At 35.0% G+C, this 21,187-nt stretch overlaps 1 protein-coding gene across 1 annotated transcript in view; it reads right to left on the reverse strand.

Moving 5' to 3' along the window:
* Positions 1-21,187, reverse strand: part of LOC118688171 (adhesion G protein-coupled receptor A3) — a 252,313-nt gene that overhangs the window by 10,384 nt on the left and 220,742 nt on the right. The window lies entirely within an intron of this gene.

Consider the following 21,187-nt stretch of genomic DNA (forward strand, 5'->3'; position numbering starts at 1 on the left):
AGCCTTAATACCAATCTTCACTGATATTTGGAATAGCACCACCTGGGCTTGTCCACAGAACAGGTTTTCCAGCCCAGTTAAAGCAGTCCAAGTGTAAGGGTTGTAACTGGAAAGATGCTGGTTCTGCTTCTTAGGCTGCTGCAGCCAACTTTTGATGTCTTTCAGCCATACAAGAGGAAAATTGAAGGGCTATGCTCCTGTCCAGTAATGCTTGCTCACAGAATAAAGGAGTAATAAAGCTCTACCAGAAGTGTGAATCTTGTAGACTGAGCAAATACATGCTTTTCAACCATCCTTCCCCCCACCCCAAGAATATTTTCCTATTAAAAAAAATAATATATCTTTTCCCTATAATGTTTGCCTACCTTTCATTTCCTATTTCCTCTTATAACTATCTTAGAATTTTAAAGCTTTAAAGGTCAATGTCCTTTGGTTCAGTCAACAGCTTTAGTCTTCCAATTGCCTTTTCTACTTCTGAATTGATTTTCTAATTTTTCTCATTACGCCAGTGGGGTGTCTCATCTTCAAAAGAGAACATGCAGTAACCCAGAGCCAATTTCATCTGCTTGTGTTACTCTTCTACCATTCAAGAACACAAACAAGTGAGACTCAGGCTGCCAGTACCTGAACCCTGTATGCAGCAGTAAGAAGAGCAATGTGACTGTTATGGTGAAGGCAGACAACACAGACTGGCTGTAGTCATGATAACCATGCATGCAAATCTTTAAAGACTAGGAAAACCCAGGGAGAAAATAAAAATTCTTTTTCCAGCTATAATTTTATCTTGACAAGCAGTTAACTTATATAATATTTTCAAATTGTTTTACAGGGAAAGCTATAAACTATCAGTGGGATGATTTGGGGCTTTGAAGCAACTGCCAAGCCCTTGCTTCGATAGCCCTTGGGAAGAGGTTTTCAAATTTGTACACTGTTGTTGCTGGCCACCCAGGGATGTCCTGATGATTCCTAGCAGGCTTTTACATCAAGATACATTTATTTACTGAAGCTCATTCCATCACATCTTCACTAACACTGTTATCCAAGCTAATTAGATTAAAACCAGCCTGGAAGGGCCCAGCAGGATGCACTCTCACCTCTCAGCTGCAGCGCAGCAGCACCTAGGGCCTGAGCACTGGGCTGTGCAGACACAGATGAGCAATGGTGGGCAGTGATCTGCAGGAATCACTTTCCTTGAACATTACAGGGAACCCCCAAGTTTCTGCTGCAGAGACTGCCTGAGACCAGCAAGCACAATATTTCTTATTACATGCACTGACAAGAACACAACCCCCCCAACAGAGCAGCAGACACTGCTGGAGGAGATGCCCCTCTGTTGACATCCTGCCTTACTGTTCTCCAGCTTCCCTTTGGCAAGAACTCCTCTTGTAAGGAGAACTCTACCACAAAATACTGGGAGCTACACAGCCAGTCTGATAGAAACAGGATAATGTCAGCAGGAGTGACTGCAATGGCCTGCAGGCAGCATCCATTCTGATAACTTAACATACAGTATATTCTGCTAAGTTTATTTTCATAAATGTTACACAGTAAGTCAGCAAGTAAAAGGAGATTTCTACCCAGTGGTAAATTTCTTGCTTGAGTGTCTGGCTATTCTCTAGCCCCAATTTCTTCCAGACTGAAAACCTTGACTCTGAAATTTTCCAAAAAGAAAATTTCAGAGTCAAGGTTCTGAGTCTGGAAAAAATTGCCTTTATGGGTGTAATGCAAGACTGACTATAAGGGTTTTTTTCTGCAGAGGTTGGCAAAATGGCAATGTATCAGGAAGTCATTTAAAAGGCTTCAAATAGTCCTTATTGCAGATACTACTTGATTAAGATGTACATATATTTAACTTTATTCCTCTCTGCATGCACAAATCTAGAAAGGTACATGTTAGATTTATATAAAGAAACCACTGAAGCATTAATTTCTTTTCTGCCTGTTGTACCAATTAAAAAAAATTATCAGTTTAGCTCTACTTATGTTTAGGGCACAGGTCAAACAGGAAGACTAGCCACTTGCAAAATAAACATCAAAATAAAAGAACAGTCACAGCAAGAAGACTTTCCCTTTTCTTTTTCCTTGAGCTTGGATTTGGTTTTAACATCTTTGTGAAAATAATTCATAGAGAAAATGGTCATTAACTTCAGAGCTAAGCAGATGCCACTGTTCAAGTACCCAGGAGGCAGGCAGACAGATAAGTAGCTGATCTGTAGAAAGCTGAATTTATGAGCCTGATTTTCAAATTATTCTTCCTGAATCTTTCATGCATCACATCATTTTGTGGTCCTTTTTCCTGGGAATTTTGATAAAATAAAAATAAAACTTTTAGAAATTATGGGATTCAGAGAATATACTTTTTATATTCCCAGATAATCTTGACTTACAAACATATTTACAAATACTATGTTTGTTTTTCTCAATGACCTTTTTGAAGAGAAATAACCCATGTTTCCTGCAGTGCTTTTCTCCTATCTGCAAAGGAGATCTAAAGATGGAGAATACAGATTAAAAACAAAAAAAAGAAAAAGAATCTACTAATAATGCTAAAATAAACTCTACTTTTGTAAGTCAAGCTTTAATGTAAACAAAAGCAGAAGTAAGGATTGTGTGAAAACCCTATTATCACCTTTTATGTGCCACTACTGTTATTTTCTTTAACTGCCCATTCACAGTCCACTTTTTTTTTCCCCATAAGACATTTCACTCAGCACAGAAGAAGCAAAGGTCACTGGACAGGTAGTTATTAATTCATTTTTTATATACCCCTTCTTTCTAGATCTTATTGCAACTTAAGAGCTTTGCAAACATTAATTAATTAATTGTCAAAATTTCCTTCTGAGAATATGTATAATCTTTTCCATTTAGAGGCAGACACTAACCCACAGAAAGATTAATTAATAAAAAATTGATTAAGAAAAGTCTCTGCAGATTTGTTTGCTCAGCTTAAGATGTCCAGGCCTCTATTAGACAAAACTAGCCTCTGTTTTTTTATTAAAATTGGCCATGAGAACGGAGTTTAAATACCTTTCTTCATCTGTCCTTAAAGAGTCACAGGAACATGGGCAATAAAGTGGGACATGTTAGTCAGTGTCAGAAGATCTGAAACCTCATCTAACAAACAGCTTCAAACCTATTTGCTTCTTGTCACCATTGAGTCAGGAACAAGAAGGGTAGTGACACACTCCATCCACAATCAGAAGGCAAAACAGGTATTTTTATTACAGTCTCATGATATTTATAACCAACCTCATTCACCCAGAGCCCGACTGGTTCTCACCAACACCTGTGACCCAACCGGTTAATTAAGGAACCACTCTTCGGTAAAGACCTTAGGAGAAAAACAACTTGTTCAAAACACCAGCTGCAGATTGTTTACCACTTGTTTACCATTCTTTCTCTCTACCTCCCTAAAACTTCCCAGACCACTTCATGGGAAAGCTTATCTGGCTTTCTCTCTCTCTGACCAGGCTGTCATATCCACAGCTGCTCTGCTGCGAGCCCCCTGCCCTGGGTATTCACTCTGTGTCTCTGCCCTTCCACCCAGGGCAGACCCTGGCTCAAGCCATTATGACTTATCCAGAATTTTGCAGATGAAAAGGAATTTACAGGCTGAGAGTACAGTTGCAGTTTGCTTTACCAGGACCACATGAGACAGTCTAAGCCAGCAGAGAGGACAGAAAAATAAAAATGCATGTAACAAAAAGATAAAAGACTAATTCGGGAACTCAAAAAAACGTTCAGAGAAAATTTAGAAGAGAAAGGAGATTCATTTACATAGAGATAACTGTATTGTCTCTCAGTAAACTAGACTAATTGAAGACCTATTGTATCTAAGAAACAAAGACACCTTGACTTTTTTCCCTGGTTTATTGGAGAATGCCTTGAGGGCTGCTGGAAATCAGACAGAGATGATTCTTACAGTTTATTCCATGCTGTAGTTTAGCTCTATTGACTTCTATTCCTGCTTATTTTAATTACTAAATTATTTAAGTCAGGGTAAGTAGGAATCCATCCTGAATGCACTTGTGAAGGGAAGAAGTAAGTAAAATATTAAGCATCATGTTGATGAGAAAGAAAATACATTTATTAGTATTTCTTAAAGATTCAGAATTTGAAAAAGTTCAAAGGTATGATGCTTATAGAGAGAACACTGTTTATGGTAATGCTCGGAGAGAAATCATGGGAGGAGAAATAATATTTATGCTTTGAGTATTTTTTATTTACATGATTATAATTATCCTAGAGAACAAAGCAGCCCTTTCAATTCTGTTTCCACAGTTAATTTCTAGCAGTAAAATGGCTGATACCCTTGTTTGGAGGGATTCATTGCTACCTCATTTTTCCAGGTGTTTGACTACTCTGGCGTGGAGCTGTTAGCTGAAATCACTTTGCAGTTCCAGTCTACTGAATCGAACACAACTGCTTCAGCAAGCATTGCAGTACACCTCCAGAAAGTCAATTACCACCATGTCCCTCTGCCTTTCAAAGGGCAGGAAAGAACCATTGACTACCAACCCTCATCAAGACAAGAAATTTTGACGGCAGCCTATATGTGACAATGGCATTTTATATAGTGAAAGTGAAATGAAAAGTAAAGCCTAAAGATAATAAGTACTGTACTCCTATATTGTCACATATTTAATACTCAGATCACTTTATATCAGAATCAATGTCCTATGATTGTCAGTAGAACCACCTTGCATTTTAAACAGAAAATATGGATTTCTTTGGTTTTACTTGAGCTAGTATTTCATTGAGGCTGCCAAAGGAACCAAATAAAATTACTATCATGAGGACATATATTTTAATTTGGTTTGACTGTGAAAGTCACTGACAAGGAGCCTCTGGTCTATGTTCTCCTATGACTAAATTTTTAAACAATAATTTTAAAAAGGAATTTATGTCAATCCCGTATTTTATAATGGCAGTGATCAACATAACTTCCTGAATTCCCCTGTGTTTCATGAATTTTAAGTTTTTGAAACTCAGTTGCCTTTTAGGCAATGTTTTTTTCTCAAGAAGAATCTTATTTCTTCTGCAGTAATTTTTAAAAGTTTAAACAGACCATTCAAGTCCTTGTTTTGAAAGTCTGTAATTCTCAAATGACCTGAACCTACAGTATTTTTAACTTTCATAGAACGAGACGCTTTGAGAGTTAATTCAGAGGTTATTTATTCACTACTTGATATATTTTTGGATTTAGCCATGAAGTATATTTGTTGTATTAAAAAAAGATATTCTGAAGCATTAATTTTTATTATGAGCTATAATGACAAGTTAGAGCTAAATAATTTCAATTGCATAAGATTCACTGGTAACATAGGAGTAATACTCTCAGTTTTATTTTCTGTTAAACGCTTTCACTGTACACACAGAGAATCATTCAGAAAATATTAATGACCAAGCAATCAATGTCACAAAGATGGGGACTTTAATGGTAGACCCAGCAGCTTTGTTCTTAGATTTGCTCAGCTGAGCATTTAAGACAGATATGTGCAAACAGACAATGAAAAGAGAATACAGGAACTCATGAAAATAGCTCTAGAGAGACCATGCTAATTCTATTCTTCTAAATTCATGTATTCTTTTCCTTTTTCTCTGATGTAAGTCAATGATCTTATAGGAAGAGCAAGATCTTTGCCCAAAGTGCCAGGGGGAGTTAAAATTGTTTAGAAGAAAGTGAAAAATATGAGAAACACTTCAAAGATGTGCATTTCTAAAGAAACTACATTGTTAATTTGCACATTTTTGGCAAGGCCTTATATCTTTTGATGCAAAATTAAGCCCCAGTTCCAGAGGGCAGGTGATAAAGAATCTTAGCTTTCTAAGCTGAACTTTTATGTGGGAAAAGCTCAAATCTGATTTTCTATAAATTTTACGTTTGTCTTTGGTGTTTGAAACATTGCAAGGTCCCTTTGAGATCTTTCCCACAGTTCTGCCATCTCTCTGTAACTTCAGCCCTCCCTTATGTCGAGGTATTTGTCTTTGTTATTCACCTGCCCAGCCACTCATGTGGAACCTAGAGAAGTTTAATGATCTCTATCGATCTCAGACCAACTACAGCCGAGTTATTAGACATGAAAAGTCTCAATGACAGACACATCCCTAAACAAACTGTTTCTTTAATGAGACCAAAATAAAAATAAGAATAATTTTCCCTTTTTCCATTACAGATGATAATATGTGAAATGTGAAAATGTGAGCTTTAATGGTTCAAAGATTAGCAAACAGGAATCCTAAATTCAGTCTTCAAAAATATCCTGCTTTTTTATGTTAATATCACAATTTTAAATTTAGTTTATTAATTCCTGAATGATGAATGTTAGTGTAACTACTTACAGAAAGAATATAGTAGTGAGAAAGCTAAAAAGCATATTTATCTCTTCAGCTGGCTCTGAAACATTTCAAGCATCTTTTACAGCCTGTTTGATTGATACAACCCATTAAAGTAATCAGTTTAGAAAATTTAATGTTGCCCAGGGAAATCTGCCATTTCTGCAAAAAAACCCCAAACTGTCCTTCTTCAATGAAAATGAAAATTACAGCTTCAGACATAATTGTATGTAAAACTGCTGAATGCATCAGCTGGTTTCTCTTACATAGCAGTGACTGCATTGTTACTGTTTGAATTGAGTCCTCTCAGAATAACTTTAAAATTACACATATTATGGCCACCGTGCAACATACATATTTTATATTGATGTCATATTTGATAGGTTGATATGTCCTCATAAAGTGTTTTCCTATGAAGTGCACAGAACAGTGGTAAATTTCATCCCTCTAGATTTGTTCAGCATTTCCTATGCATATTCTTAAATAAAACCCATACACCATACTCAAGACATATTTAGACTATGTATAGAAAATATATGGAAGTATCTCTATATATTTTAAATATTAATATATATTTTATATATTTACATATATTTTATAAATTTATTATATATATTATTAATATATAATATATATATTAAATATTAATACTTCAAAGTATTAAAGCATTCTTACTGTTTCTGAGTATTTTACTAATAAGGTAATAAATGCCTCATCTTCAAAGTATTGTTAATGATTAGGCACTACATCCCCAAATTTAAACATTTAGTGTTTCCAACTTCTGCATCTCTTTACAATTTACAATTGTGAAGTTTACAATTATGTGCTAATCACAATTTACTGCTACCTTCCATTTAGTTAGGTAATTCGGTTTATTTTCAACTGCATGTATCTAAAATCTAATCACACAGCTATAGCAAGATGTATCCTCAGGCAAAGTGAGAGGACAAACAGTCTTGTTTAAGACATGAAGAAACCACACACTAAATAAAAATAATATGATTTGGATTATTAAATCTTCCTGGTCTACAAGAAGTATTCAGTCACAAACCCAGAGGGCCATTTAAAATTGAAAAGCATTTACACAGAAGATCCATGGAAACCACAAAACCCTTTCTGTTGAATCTTTTCAGCTACCAAGCTTTCAGCTATCAAACCCCCATCTTTTGAGAAGAGATCAAACAGTTTCCCAAACGGAATTTTTTCAGACATGAAAAGCATACATGCAGGTTTCGAATTCCTCTAAAGACCTCTGTGGTAAAGGAAGGGACTCTGTGTTTTAATTTGGTTCCGATTTTAAAATATTTTGATTTTTTTAAATAGTTCTAGCATTTTTAGGGTTTGCCACAGGTCATGAGTTGAGGAGGGAGCATCTATTAAAGTTAAGAAAAAGTAGTAGACATGGTGTTCGTTCACACTGATGCTGCTTTCAATCATACAGAAAACCATCTGGAAACAGTCAGATAAAGCCAGGGCAAGGCACAGATGTTAAAATTCTAAAATATAACCTCAGTGCTTTGACATAGAGATCCTGAAGGCACACATTTTTGCTTTATTTCCTTTACTGCACAAGGAAACATTGCAAATAAACTATTATGTACAAGGTGCCTGTATAAGTTAGACATATGCCTTTTTGGTTTGGGGTTGTTTTTCTTTCTACCCTTGTATTGTCTTTGTTCACAATTACTTCCTGTGGGAAAAAAATCTCAGTCCTTATACAGAGCAGCAGGACAGAATAGAATGCTTCCTTCAACAATTAAATTGCAGTCCACAAAGAATAGAGTCTGAAAATTTATGCACCAGAAATCTAAAATGTGAGGCTGCAAACTATAGGTCAGGTAAAAAATTCAAAATACAAAGATAAAATATTTCAATTTTTTTTACTCATAATTTTTTCTGCATCTCTCTTGCATAATCACTTCTCAATCTTAAGTTTATTTTCCTTTTCAGAATAAGAAGACATAGCAAAAAAGTTGTCCTCTTCCATGAATGAATGAAAATCCAATTTTACAGCTGGCAACATTTGGAACAGGCAACTATTTTACATGTAACCACTACTTACACCTTAATAAACTAATACAAAAAGAAAATAGTGGAAATCCAAAATCTATTAATTTGATTAATTGTGAATAACTTCTCTCCTTGACTTTTTTTAGTGGTATTCCGACATTTTTAAGCACATTTCATTACCTCCTATCTTTTTTCCCATCAGGAATCCTTAGTAATGACAGCTTTGCTTCCATGTATTTCAATTCGTAACATATTCCTGAATTTTGATGGGATTGGGTGATTTTTTTTGTGATTTATTTCCAGCCTTAAATTTCATGTTTGTGGTCCATCCAATATGAATGCTAAAAGGATACAGAGCCAGAACAAGAGGAAGAAGTCCTTGCAGATTTTCAAAACTGACCTAGGTGAGAACCTGAGCTCACTTTTAAGTTGGATCTGCTTTGAAAGGAGAGTTAAACTTGATGACTTACAGATGTTTCTGCCAATCTTATTTTTTATGACCCTATAATTTACTTATTATTCATTGTTATCTTTTCAGGCTTATGAGGGTCCATCAGTACCAGCTGTCAGTGCTGAGAGAAGGCTTCTTTCAACCACTGCTCTTCTGGTATATATTAATATGTAAATTGAAACATATGTGCTACTCAGAGTGGACTAATTTACAGGTGAGTGAGCATAGCTTGAAAACTCCTAAATTTTCAGATTTGTTCTGAATATTTTTCAATATAAATGTATTTCATATATTTTCAAACCTCAAATATACTTGCAATATAAATTTTCAAATAAATTCTGAGTTCTTAAGAAATAAGAGTAAAGTCTGAGTTCTTTAGAACAGTGCAATGCAGTCAAAATATAACCAAGATAGGAGACAATGGAACTCAGAGGGAGACCCTGCTCCACATCCCACCAACAATGCTTACAGCTGTGGCTGTAGCCAGCCAAGAACAGCTGAAACCAAGGAGAAATTTATGCTGTGTATAAACCCCGTTATTGTTTTTAATAGGTTGTTCATTCATTACTTATCCAAGCGCATTATCTTCACTTCCTTTGATCAAGCTCCATGTGCCATGCAGACTTGCTCAATTTTTACTACACAACTGTATTATTCTTTTTCAGAAACTAATCTACCCTGTAAAGAACCTTAGTGAAGTTTCATCCCTAAAGTTTTCAAAAAGGAAAAGGCAACTGTTTTTGGTTTTTTGTGGAGAAAATATTACATTAGGATTTATGCAATGTTATCCATTTCTACAACTTCAAATTTTTCATCTTGACAGATATGCAGGTAGCCAAGAACTTAAAACTTTGCAAGAAGCTTTTATTAAATGTAACAAGCAGCAGGAAAGCATTAGAACATGCTGAAAATAACTTATTTTTTAGATGGTTTTAAGACTTTTGGCTTCTTTCTGGAACACTTTCTCTTTCACAGTCCATAGGATGTAATTCAATCTGCTGCTAATCTAGAGGCAGCAAAGAGTATTCTTTTTTAATTTTATATTAGAAAAAAAATTATAGATTAGCCTGCTGTTAACCCATAGAAAGTACTGTTCAATTAATGACTTGACTCCAGAAAACCATGGAGATTTAGATTTATTGACAAAAATTCAGGTTGACATTTTGTCCTTAGTTCACCCTATTGAAAAGTAAGAAACAAAGGTACAATTGCATGAGTTCATGAATGTCAACCCTGATTTTTAACTTTAATGTTGAGGGGTTTTGCTGTTGTTGGTCTTTGTATTACTAAGGTGAGCTATGGAAAATCTTTTATGTATGATGATGGCATGAACATTTGCTTTTTCCTATTTTTTTAAAAGCTGACATACACAGAAATCTATTTCTGGTGATCCCTATCCCAGATTTTAACCTGAAGCAAAAAGAAAGACTTTCCATCATTTATAAAGAGGTCAAAAGTTAAGCTTTAAAAAAAATCATAGGGTTTTTTTGAGCACTCAACCGGAAGTGATCATGAAACTTTGAAAGAAAAGGAAAAGCTAATTGATAAATATTAAACAACAAAATCTAGAAACGATGTGTCATTTTTAGAAAGTTATGAACATAGAAAAAATAGATTTGAAATGGAATAAACAGACATCTTCACAAAACTGTAAGAGCATCTCATTGCTCAGCTTTCTGGGTCAAAAGGCTGCCTAGCTTTGCTAGGTACAATAATTATTTGATTTAGCAATGCCAGAATCTCAGAAGGAAATGTTCTCTCTAGTTGGAAAACACTCTCTTAGAAGCATGAAGAGGGAATATGGGTAATTGGTTGCTTCTGCAACACCTCTAATGGATGACTGAGATATACAAGTAGACAAGTTTATCACCATTCTTATATGACAATAACACGAGTATAATAATCCACATTAAACAGCCAAAAATGCCTTACCTATAAATAATAGCCAGCATGGGTTAGCTAATTTGCAAATAACAGAGGTTGTGATTTGCCTGCAATTCCTGCTCCTTATCTTTTGGATTCATGAGAAAGAGTTTTAGAGACATCAGTAATTCCAGATATAGAATTCCAGAGTGGAAATGAACTCTCCCTGTAGAGGTACCTTTTTTTTCTTCTGGCAATGTCTGCAAGTTCCTCCAATATGAAAAGGCAGAAAGATCGTGTGACTGACCACTCATGACTTTTTCTTGACATTGCTCAGAAATATTGAAAAGTAAGCACAAATGGTCTTCTGTAATCATAGTTCACTTACCTCATAATTAATAGCTAAAACAATGCTAGGTATCTCTTATAGATAAATAAGTCAGGTATCTTGTGTGCTCAAGTTTTCCTTCACAGAAAACCTCGGCAATGTTCACTTTCTGATAAACTTAAAATCCTGAATGATTATCTGATTACTAAGTGTAATCCAATAAAAATGGCATTACCCCTTTGTCTGAATGAGTACTCAATCAATACAGGCATAAAGTTTAACCTGGACATTCTATTTTACTAAGGTAATTTCAATATATAATATCTAATATATTTTAATCTTTATCATTAAAATTACAGAATATTTACCAAAAAAATTTTTTAGGTAGCAATGAGCAGTATTTTCAGCCTGTGAACCAAAATATTCTTGTGACTAAATATTCTTGTGACTGAAAATCCAGTGTGAGTGCATGTGTTTCAGAGCAGAAGGTGGCCTAATTTTTTTGTTACATTTCATATAGTAAGGTGGTACCTGAATAAAAATACCTGCAGGATCAGCAGCCAGTTTCTACAAGACTCATAACATTTCCAAACACTGAAGGCATATTTGGAACACATTAGTTTCAAAGTCTCTTCTGTCAGAATTTGCTTGCATAATGAAACACAGGACTTTCTTATGAGCCCAACGAGACTAGAAATTCAGCAGCAAATAAGGGTTGAAAAATGGAAATATTGTTAGGAAAAATCCTTGGTTTACTAGTAACAGAATTGTTGGGCAGGAATGAACATCAGGAGATCATCTAGTCCACTCAAAAGCTCTGAGTCAGGGTCACATTAAACATCTGTCATGACTGGCTTGGCCTTATCTAATCCATGTTAACAAATTGCTTGGGACAGAGTTCCCATAGCCTTCCAGGTAACCTGTTTTAATTGTCAACTATTTTCGTAAGTTGAAATATTTTCCTAATACTAACCTCTTTACCCCTTGCTGCAATTTAAGTTTATTATTTGTTGCATGATTTTCTCTTCAATGCCTTTTCATTTGGAATTTTCAATGAACACTAACTTGAGTCATCCACATTTCCAGTGATGGGTTTCAACTACTTAGGATGTACAATGTCAGGGAGATAGTGGAACTTTATGTATAATTTTCCATGGTGTCTCAACTCAAAACCAAGTGAATTAATCTAATGCAGCTTTTCCTCCCAAGACTTTTAAGCCCTCCTTCCAAACAGGCATAAACCAGAGATTATCACACATATTTGACAGGAAGTATGCATAGAATAAGCCAGGTCTGAAATGGAATTTGCAACAGTTATACATAAATGTGCTCCAACATATTTAATGTAATATGCATATCTGTGGACTTCACTAATTTTGTGTGTCCAAGGAATATAATTTAATTTCCTTGAATTTTTCCATTCATTAATAAAGAAAAATATTGTGAAACATTAAAATTATGTATTTAAAATTACCACTGCTAATATATAGACATATGTGAATAAAAAAAATATATATTTGTGTTTTATTGCTAGTTTATTTTAAGATAAGCCATATTTTAAGATAAACATTTTTTTTGTTCAGCATTTACTCTTGGAATTTGATAATATGTTTTAGCCAAAATTACTTTATGGAATAGTGGCAATATATTGGTTAAACCAAGACCTACTATGTCCTATACCACACTATATATATATGTATATAGTTCAAATGCACAGTGCTTGTACTGTACTGCAGTTATTATCAGACTATTTATTGCACAATCCTATATCACATTAGCTGGCTGCCTGCAGCGTTCTCATTTTGTGACATTGCAGTTTATCAGTCTGCAGAACATGCTTCATAAATCTCCATGACTTATGTTTTCTTGCAACATCAGGGTTTTCATTACAGTTAAGCTGGATGTATACAGATGCCTACTTAAGACAAGTGTCCTGTAACAAACTTCAAGTTCTATCTTTCTCACAGAAGAATTCTTGTAAGAAAGAATTTGTATCTAATGTGACTAATTTTTCTCACTAATTAATGAGTACAATCATCTACTATTAAAAGTCAGATATTCTTTTCTGTAATTGTGGTGAAGATAATTTCATGCAGATGGGAATGCTTAGTTCTTTGTCCATACAATTACAATAAGCACACTTGAAAAGATCTTAGGCATTTATCTTTACAGCATTCTTGCATAATCAAGTTTAATCTATATGACACCAGAGAATCATCTGAGAAAATATTTAGTTCTTTCAAATCTGATAAAGTTTCCTACAAAGCCCCCATTGGAGTCTGAATATATTATCTTCTAAAAATCCTTGAACTTGTAAAATTTCCAATCAGCATTTTACATTTTGCCTGGAGCAGCATATCAAAGCACGGAGCATTTTATCAAGCTTACCCACCCTCCAACTTACCCTCTACAATTATGTATATGAGTAGCTCAAGTGCTAAAAGCTACTGAGGCAAAGGACAGTGTGACAAGAATTCTGAATTTCCAGGAAATACCTAGATGTGACCTCAGGATAAAAGCAGCTGAAAATTCAATCTAGTAGTACACAGTTCTGCAGATCAGCATGTTGCAGTTCAAGCCTTTCAAAGCTGAAAATATCATAGAATTAATTTTAAGTCTTCAGGAAGCTCACAATTTTGAAAGCTTGCAATTGCTGTAACTACATAACTCATGTAGTTAAAATTTCTATCCCAAGCCCATAATTTCCTCATTAAATGTCCAGGTATCACTGAGGTGTGGTAATTGTCTTTTTTGGCTATGTTTGTCAATAGCCATAGCATAGATGAGAGTTTTAGTTGAATGGATCTAAGTGACTTGCTATGCTGTTTAATATCTTGCTTACAAGTAGCAAGGTGACATATGTTTCTTTTGCCATAATCATAACCCATTTCTTTTCCTCCATACTAAGTAGCTCAGACACTGTTCTTAAAGATAAAACTACATCTTTTACCTCAATATCTCTCAAAGATTTGGTATTACTGTATTTCTCCTCTGAAAAGTGTCAATATCTTGTGCACCTTAGCTAATGAAGTTATGACAGCAACAAAACCCTTTTTCTATCCTGATTTTGACATGCTCTTGAAATCAGTTCACATCAAGGAGGATCCTATCCTCTGGGGATCATTCACTTTAAGTATTTGGTAGTGCATTCAAATTGACTTAAAGTATTTGGTAGTGCTTTCAGGTCAGTTTTGAAGAACAGTATTGCCAACTTCTCCATGAGAAGGAACTTTTGGAATTTTGAATCACAAGCCAGATGAAGTGGAACTACAAGCAAAGCAGGAGGCTCTGTTACCATCTTTGTGTGAGTGACTCCACAATTCCATCACTCACATTGAAGGTGGAGCAGAAAAGCTCTGATCACTTCTCCTGTTTGATTAAGAGTTGGCAGGAAAATACCTCCATGCTATGGCACCATACCCTGGCAATCCAATGCTGTCAGCAATGAGTATTTATATGGCCCATGCAAAGTGCAAAAACTTTCTCAGGATACCAATGACAATATATTGCTACTCCATACTACTCCATACACCAGTGAACCTCAATACTATTTTAATATTTTCATTTTACTGGAAATTTTCTTGGGTAGAATAATTAATTCAAACCTGGATTAAAAGTTGCCTTTGACCAAAGATAATTTTATCCCCATCTGATGGAAATAAAATTGGCTTCAAGTTGAAATTCAGTAAAAAGAATTAATGAAATTGTTTCCCTCATTGCAATTTTATACCCTTTTCCACTGCAGACCTTTCAGTTACATCCTTGACTCCATCTGAACATATATCAGCATTTAAGAGTGATCATGCTAAATAGCACATAATACCAGTATGTCCTTGAAGTATCAAACCAAATTCCAAGTACCCTTAGGTTCTGCAATCCTGTCTCTTCCTTTAATTTGTGATATACAGATTTAAACTTCTTGTTTTGTTTTTAAGCTTCTCTTTTTCATTATCTCTAGCTTTTATACCTCAAGGGGCAGAATTGTTCTGTTTGTTCTGGCTAAGGTTCCTTCCAGCATTTTAATTCTTTTTGTTTGAGTGGGGTTTTTGGTAGATTTTGTTTGGCTGGTTTGTGGTGGTTTTTTTGGTTTTTTTTCAGAACTTGCCTAAGTTGGTGGGCTGATAAGACAGAGCATAATCTGTCTACAATGATCAGCATTTCTGTATTACTTGTGTTTAGTCATCTTTGAATGACAGTTACTAAAACTGTCTTCAGAAGCAATGAAGCAATGTTCAAAATATTAGCTCTATAATTAAATAAAACTAAAATTTCAAAAAGGCTGTTACTTTTAGATAATTTTAATATCCAATATAACGATATAATAATTTATTTTGATGTTGTGATATAAGTCTTACTTTGGTGAATAAAATGAACACAATAGCTAGAAGGGAAACATGGCTTTTCTATATTCAATTGTAATTTATTAAATACAAAAAATTTAGAAAAGCTATTTCAGCAATATGGCCTTTTTCCTTCCTGGGAATATGACAAATATTGAAACAAGAAACATGGGAATAGTGTTTTGCAGATAGTATCTAAGAAATATCACTACATTATCTTTAAGGTCCCTCCCAACCCAAGCCATTTGATAAAAACAGCTGTTACACACTTTTTTGTTTCCAGGAACTTACAGTATGGAGGTGATAAGCAGCCTTGAGAATACATGAGGACAGCAAAAAATTACTGCAAAATTTTAAAATTATCTAATAATATACATTTCTAGTATTAACTTCCCTTATCTAAAATAAGTAATGTTGATTATAATATCAGAAATGTGAGACAGATTTCCTGATGACCCTGCCTAGATCAAAATATTTTGTCCTGTAAGCAAAAGATACAATCATGTACTTAAATTACAGTGAACTTCCTGAAGCAGATTCTCAGAGAGACTGTTGGCTCACCATGCCATGGTTCATCCACTGGTGAAAACCTTACTTGCAGGGAGACATTTTCACTTACTCTGCAATGACACAACTGGGTCTATGCTAATAGTAAAGAGTGAACTAGAGAGATCTCCTCAAGGCTCCTGAGAATTCTGCCCTGCGGCAGTTCCCATTTAATTCAACATACTCAAACCATAGAGAATTTTTAAGAAAAAAGACAGATGATCCCTTGGGATAATCAGGTCTGGGCTAAATTTATACTTTATAGAGGAAGTTTGATATGTTCTCTGTGGGAAGGAAAGATGGGCTTTCATGGATCAAAATTTCATGAGTTAATTTTTAAGAGCATATCATGAAGAAAAAAACAATGGATTGCAAATGATGCTTTCCATCTGACCTCTTTCTCTCTCCCTCTCTCTCAATCACTGTTTAGTACTAGAAGATATGAATTCATGAGAGCCAGCACTAATGAAAAATGCACTAGAACTTAACTGCATTTCAGAGCTTCTGGTGTCAAGGGAGCACGTAATGTCTCTGTCTGTCACAATGTAAATTATGTTGCTTCACATGATTCGGTTTGAAGATTCAGAAAATGGCATGGCCAAAAAAATAGCATATTTGCCAAACTTGATCTTTAATAAAGTATTTCTGATCATAGTCAAATGTTGATCCCCAATTACACCACTATCATGCTGCAATAAATTGCAGCCAGCTTGTTATAAATGATAGGGGACACTAACAAAGATCATTTTCTGAAGACCCTTTCAGCCTCAGGAATATTAGAAAGCACTAGTTTGGTTTTTTTTATTTTCCCTAGGGTTTTTCTGTGGACATAATAATTCTTTAAAATCTAAATATAAGAAGTCTTTCGTCTTTATAACTGGAATGTTTTTAGTATCTCCATTATGGTGCAAAAATACCATGCGACAATTTCTAATGACATAATGAAGATTGGTGTGTGCAACTCATATTCAAGACACAGCCTGCTTTATTGGTAACTTACTCAGTAAAAATTTCCCTATAATAAATTTGTGATGGAAGTCACAACATTTCCTGCCAGGATCTCTCAGCAGTTAGGCAAACACAGCTATAGATCCATTTGCACCCATGTGTTGGTTTTCAGCTTGTCAGAATTCAGATCAAGCAGCTAAATGTTCATCCTGAGGAAAGCAGGGTTAACACTGTGAACAAAGCACTAAGTGGGTGCCATGACCCCTGTGGTATCATGCAAGTCTGTAAAATCCCCTCACTGTAAGGCAAGAGCCTCATCACAGGAGTAGTCGACAATAACAGAAGGAGAGGATTTTCTTGTCTTTGAAAGTTTTGTGTGGTTTCTCCTTTTTGCAGTGAAAGGATTTAGCATAATTCAGTGTCTCAAAGATACTTAGCTACTGTTTAGCTGGGTGCTGCTGATTAATGTTTAGGTAGCTGAGAGAAATAATGAGCTTGGGAATGAACATGAAGAGCTGCTGCCACACCCCCAAGGAGAGGGGGAGGATGCAAGGGCAGCACTTCCACACCTTGCAGGAGCTCAGGGGGAGGCTCTTAGTCACCACTACAACACAAACACAGCTCACTAAGGAAGACCCCTTTCACTGCTGCTTGCAAGACATTGCTCTGTACTCTGGAAGTGTTTGCATGATGTACAGAAACTTGCCCATATACAACCTCATATAGAAGAGCAGACACCCAGACACATACCTGCATGTAAACATCCATTAGCAGATTAGCAGAGTTTGACCAAACTACCCCCACTCTCAATGACTGTACTTCTAGGTCAGCTCTGTGTGCAGATTTAAAGGACAGTTCAGACATTTCAAAATATGTGAAATAGGAAGTCAGCTTTCTCATTCTAAAATTATTCTTAACTCTTAAAGTTATTTAAGGTTGAAAACAGTAGGAGAAGGGAATGGAAGCCAGTGGTATTGACTGTAGGTATTCTGTGTGTGCTGCTGAAAACTGTTTCAATTTGCCTCAGTTATGATTTTTCAGCTATAGTACTAAGGCTACAACTTTGAATACAAAGCAAAGGGCACAATCCATTCTGAAATTGCTACTACAGCTGGATATACAATTTTTCTAAAGAACTGCATGAGGTACATTTCCTAACAGCCCCACAATTTTCAAAAGAACATTTTAAAAAGCTTATCAAAATATGTTACATAAAAAATAAGATGAAGTTCAACAGAGACAGTGACATCAACTGTTATCTGTTTTGCTGTTGCTTCTGCAACCTTATTTATGCACATCGATATTTTTTCATGACAGATATGGGATATTGGACTCTGTAATCTGAAGTCTGCCATATTAGTTATCTTGCAAGACATTCATTGAATAAAAGAGGTGGGAGAACATTAGGAGATATATTTGTACCTAACCTTGAGATAAAACTTAATTATCTATCTCCTTATCACCAATCTCTGGCCCAGCTAGCAGCTTATTTATTTTTTATTTTAAATGTTTAGAATGCAATTGTGCTCATTAGTTATCTTATTTAAAATGAAAGCAATCTGATTTTTTTCTGTCACTCTAGAAAGAAATTATTTTAACAGAATATCTTTCAGAAGTATTTTCTGCTGGTCTGTATTTCTGTCTGATCTGTATGGGCAGAGAGCATCACATGAAAAATGCATGCACATAGCAGGCACAAAACCTAACACTACGTGTGCCTCAGCTTGGGCTGATAAGAAGTTCTGTACATTGCAGTAATAGCTGAATCTTGCATGCCCCTTTGCCTTTGCTGGCAAAATCTGCCTTCAAATGAGTCAGAAGCTAAACTCTGCCAGGTTTAACAAATGTCCACAGAGGATGAACAGATAGAATTATTTATTTCTATTAAGAATACCACAGAGTATATTTTACAGGAAGTAATTTCATTATCTGTTGAAGTGCTAAGGTTCAGAATTTCAATACACAAAACTCAATGATGCATTAATTTGATCCACCTCATTAGCATCCAGGCACATTTAGAGAAAAATGCCAGAATTGTTACAGTTGGTTCCAGTCATCAAAGTGATGGGCCCTCAGGGGTTTAACTCTGTAATTAACAGATAATATATATTTCACGAATAATATATATAATAAAATATATATACTGTATGATGTACAGTGTACATAATGTATCTCATAATACATGATTAACATATAAAAAGAGGCAATATTTAAAATCATATTGCCATGAAGTCAAATTAGACTGCAAAAACATTCCAAATTTGATCACTCTATCTAGAAGAGAGAAAACTTATAAAGAGCCACAGCTTTACATAATAGAGTACTTATTGCTACAGCTCAAAGAAAAGTAGAAGAAAAAGATCAAGGGCACCTCATTTGTCTTGCTTCTGCAAATGAATATGCAAACAGCAGGCAGAGAAACTGCAGCAACTCTTACAAGCCTACATCCTTTTCTACTAACAGGTAAGGTCCCCTTTCAGATATTCTCTTCTATTTATTTTTGCTATTTCAGCTACTTTTTAGAATGGACAAAGCTTGGTGAAACAAATGTGGTGAGGCAATTTTTATGATTTCCTGGAAAATTCCACATGATAGATTTGTATACTGATTTTTGGCATTAGATCCTACTTACTGACTCACAAAAGGTACCTCTATGTCTCCTACAGCAGTGCATATATAAGGAATACAAAACCACTCACATGTGAACTGGAAACACCTTCTATCAAATACAACCTTTACCAAAGAAGACTGAAGGACAACAGCTGAGCACAGAGTTCTGGCCAAACACATTCACATATTTGTATTGTATACTTCTCTAAGTCTATAGAGAAGGACCACTGAAAAAGTACCTCATGTTTAAAAGTGTCTCATAGACTGTATCATTGGCTTCCTATCACTGACAGTCTGACATATAAAGAAGGCTAACTCCATCTCCATTTGAATAAACTTTATACTATTTAGCTATCTACTGATGTCAAATGGTGACAACACCTTCTCACCCAAACTCAGGCTTTTCCCTTAAGTACCTGAGGAACAATATGTATAAAGGCTGGCATTGGCTTATAGTCACAAGAACACTGACTAGTTAAAACATTTCTTATAAATTACTGCCTTGAAATGTAAGCATCCTTAATGGATTTTATGGAAATATTATGACAAAGAATAATTCAAACTTTAATTTTATCAAAATCAGGAAAGGTAAAATGCCCCCCAAAATGATCATTATCATTCTGAAAGAACAAACAACTACTAATTGTGAGTTTAGCATTTTCTTGCTTAAAGTGATTCTTAATTTTACATATACTATGCCTGTTTTCTACATGAAGTGAAACTGATCCTTACTCTTTTGAATCTAGTGCTCACCATTGTGAAATTGTATTAGACATTTCAGTGCCTGTGTCTCTAAGATACATGGTGCCCTGTGGGAGAAAAATAGCTTAGAATAATTTTACTTAGCTATTAAACAATTATACCCATGTTCTCTTACAGCTAGAAGGTGGTTTATCATTTCTATTGCTAAACTTAAAATAGCTACTATTTATTTTCACTGTCTGGGAACTTCAACATGACTGGTACAGCAAAGATTCTAATTAGAGTCATCTTTCCTGTAACCTGACTGTCTATTGTTTTCCAACTCAAACAAGATTTGAATTTGAAGAACATACACTATGCTGGGTCTACGTAACTTGTAACAATTTTCTACCTTAATAGTCACACTGCAGCATTTGAAAATTGGCAATTATTCATTTTGCCATGAGCTGGTAAGTGAAGGAGTGAAACTCTCATCTCTGAAGAATGGTGTAGTAAATCATGGATGAGCAAAGTCAGGCACTCTCAAGGAAAGACTACTCTCTTGCTTACACCTAACAAAGCTAAAGATCCAATATGGCACTCCTTCTCATCACAATACACATTTTATGTTAACTTTAATCAATTTCATCTCTAGAAATAAAGTGTTTTAAAAAGAAGAAAACTAGCTAGTTTTCTAACTAAAATCATGTTAGTAAAAATCTGACGCTGAAGAATCAGACAGAAAAACTCAATTCATCTTCTCACAAACTTTTAACAAGTGGCGACACCATCACACAGTCATCTATAAATGCTACTTGCTAAAAGTTTTGTGCTTAAAATAAGATAATCTACATCTGTTTAAAAGAATACATTGTGGATTTTTCACAGGAAATACATAAAAAGTAGAATTTGTATTACCTGACCTCCACTATAAAACTGAGGTCTTTAGGCTGAATTGACCATTCAGACTTGTCCATGATCTGTGGGAAATGAGAGGCACCTCCATAAGACAATTCAGGCTGTCCTCACACAAACATTCAAGACGGACAGGAGGAATTGTTCTCTGGAAGTTCC

The sequence above is a fragment of the Molothrus ater genome, chromosome 8, assembly GCF_012460135.2.
Source record: "Molothrus ater isolate BHLD 08-10-18 breed brown headed cowbird chromosome 8, BPBGC_Mater_1.1, whole genome shotgun sequence".
NCBI classification, from domain to species: domain Eukaryota; kingdom Metazoa; phylum Chordata; class Aves; order Passeriformes; family Icteridae; genus Molothrus; species Molothrus ater.